The sequence below is a fragment of the Castanea sativa genome, chromosome 6, assembly GCF_040712315.1.
Source record: "Castanea sativa cultivar Marrone di Chiusa Pesio chromosome 6, ASM4071231v1".
Classification (NCBI taxonomy): domain Eukaryota; kingdom Viridiplantae; phylum Streptophyta; class Magnoliopsida; order Fagales; family Fagaceae; genus Castanea; species Castanea sativa.
The window spans coordinates 46,306,678-46,309,787 of record NC_134018.1 but is presented as its reverse complement, the minus strand read 5'-3'; positions in this window follow the sequence as shown (position 1 = coordinate 46,309,787).

The following is a 3,110-nucleotide window of genomic DNA, read 5'->3' as shown; positions in this document are numbered from 1 at the left end:
CGGCTGTCCTCGTCTAAAGACAAGCTCATGTCTCTATTTTGTGAGACAACTTCATCTTGGTGTGAACGTCAAAACACCCCTTGTTCGAGCTTTGCAAAAGGTCCGAGGTTCCTAAATATGGTAATGACATTTGTTTTACATCTCTTGTCTCACTATAATTCGATTACTGAACCTTGTGCTCGCCTTTTGTTATTCCTCCTTCAGGGGCTTACCATTGACTTTCCCTCTCATTTCATACTCTCCCTTATAGATATCTATAAGGATACGATGACCCGCGATAAGCTTATTTTCCCTTTTGCTATCACGACAATCATTCTCCATGCGTCTGTCTCCTATCTAGAGTTTGCTCACTTCTCTATCACAGGTGTCATTAGCAGCACGTCCATTAGACAAAGCGAGGCTTAGCTTCAACCAAAGCGGCCATGGACCGAGACGGTGACTCCTCCAGCCTCTTCCGCTCCATCCACCTCTGCTTCTTCTTCTTCCAGGAGTGGTGTGACTCTCAAGGCCATCATGGCACAGCTTGAGCACACAGATGCTCGCATTGACACTCTTAGTGATGAGTTGTGTCAGGTGAACACCCGTATTGGTTGTATCGTACGACGACAGGGTGTTATGGGTGGCTACACCACGTCTCCATTTCCATCTTCACAGGCTTCAGAGGACGAGGCAATGATGATGGATCCGGTGGTGATGATGATGATGAGAATGAGGATGAGGATGTTAGCTCTTCCGGTGATGAGGAGATGACTGCTTGAGTGACTTGTCCTTTGTCATTCGTGACAAAAATGGGGAGTAGTTTTGGGTATGAGAGTAGTCATGTACTTAGGGGGAGAGTTAGTGTAGGAGATTTTTGTTAGGGGAAGTGTTTATCTTTTTGAGGGATGTAGTGAGGACTGTTGTATTTTTTTTTTGTTTTATTTATCTTTTAGATACATTGTTCTTGTACTTTGATCGTATGACCACTTAGTGATATCAAACCTTGTATTTATTATTGATATATATATTTGATGAGGTTGTTATTACATTTATTCATCTATCTCCTCATGCGTTGTTTCTTTTCTCTCTTTATACACATGCTTCTTATTTATTATATGCAATCTTTTATTTCTGTTTTACACTAAGATGCCTTGATGAGTTTTGTTTAAAGTGTTTCAGAAATACAGGTTGTCAAAATCTTCAATGCCATGAACACTCTTCTTACAAAGTTTTTCAAGAGTTTGTGTTAGGGTAGATTTTATTGTATTCAGCAAGTGAGTATGAGTAAAGTGATTTATGACTTCTCTCATATTTCATTTGTTTGTTGTGGTTTTGTCACGGATTGCCAAAGGGGGAGATTGTTAGGAAATATGTGGATCATATTAAGAACATATGTTATTTAGAATTGGCTAATCCTTTGACAAAACACGCTTTACTTGTAATTGGGTAGATCTAGGATGTGTTTAATACTTTAAGGAACAATAGTTCAAGTCCAAGTATTGAAGCCATGCAAATCTGTCCAAGAATCAAGTGAAGAAGTGATGTTCTTTAAAGCTCGACAGATGTATCTATCGAGATTTTAAAAGTGAAACTCGATAGATAGCTCAACAGCTGTATCTATCGAGAATTACGAAAATCAGTTTTTCAGACTTGTTTTTCACGCATATCCAAGCTATATGTTTAGGCTTTTTTTTCTCATAACCTTAGACATATATAAGGATTATTTTAAGGGCCGTCTTAGATGATGCAAAAGTTTTATTCAAGCGTATTATGACCTGTGACATATGCCCTAGTTCATCTTTCTCTTGAAAAAGCTTTTCGTTTGTACGCCGTAGGGTTTTGTGACCAAGGAGCTTCTTGATCTTCATCGTGTGGATGAACTGAAGAAATTTGCAGCCAACATCCTTCTCAAGTTGGTGTGTTAATCATGTACTGAAATTCGTGCATCAATTGGTTAGTCATGTACTTGAAGCTGTGCATTGAAAATGAGAAATTGTCACTACATTACAAGTCCAATTGCATATTAGGGTAAGGGTTCAATCGTAGGTTAGTATAAGATATTGGGGATTCCTTTACTTGTAACCGCTTATTTTGATAATAGTGGATTCTCAAGAGTGGTGACCTTAAATTCACCCGATGGGTTTTGCCTCAGAAGTTTTCCCCATTCGTAAACAAATCACCGTGTCAAATTTATTTTTTGCTGCATTTAGTTATTTGGTGATTTGTTTGTGCTACCACGCGTATTGCATGTTAATTGACTAAATTAATTCACTTGCCTAATTAATTGGTTAATTTACCTAAGGGGTTAATACATTCTTGGCCTATCAACAATGTTTGCAGAAAAACACACCAGATTTACTTCTATTTAAACTTTGGTCTAACCAACTACAGTTTGTTTCAAGGCATTGATTTTATGGTGCCTAAACTCTTTCTCCAATAGCCTTGAGAGAATCTCTTGCCCCAATATAAAGATTGTGGTAGGCCTTTTTGAGATTATGGGCTAAGCTATCTTTTGCCACACTATAGCACAAAGGTTCTAGGTAGGAGAGTTAGGACCGGCCTGATTGCAACTCACCTGAAACCAACTTGTGCGCAAACTAAAGCCCCTTTGTTTCAACTTTGGTCACATGCCCATGACAAATGAAACTGTTACAAAAGAGTTACGACAAACAAATATAATATAACAACAGTGAGGGAAACGTGCTTGCTATTAGCCAAAACAAGTAAAGGATTCTTAATTAAAATAAAGAAAAGAATAGCATAACAACAAGAAACGCATGAAATGGCAAATATAAAAGAGAAATAATACCGATACTTAATCAATAAAATCAAAAAAGAAATGGTTAGTCTGTTGTACTCAGTTGCATTACAGAAGTAAGACCAAGGAGGGAACCACTTCCTCAATGTAGATAACCTCATAGGAAAATCCTACTATAAAAATTATCCATTTTGAGAGAATGGGTCTGAATGGCTTATGCCCAAAAAATCCTTAATCCTTAATCCTTAACAGATGGTAGGCTTTTAAAGGGAGATAATGGATTAGCCTATTGGTGCATGTCTACCATCCTATTCTCTCCCTTTTTTTTTTTTCTTTCTAACTCTCTTTTTCTAAGTTTTTGTTACTCTGCTTT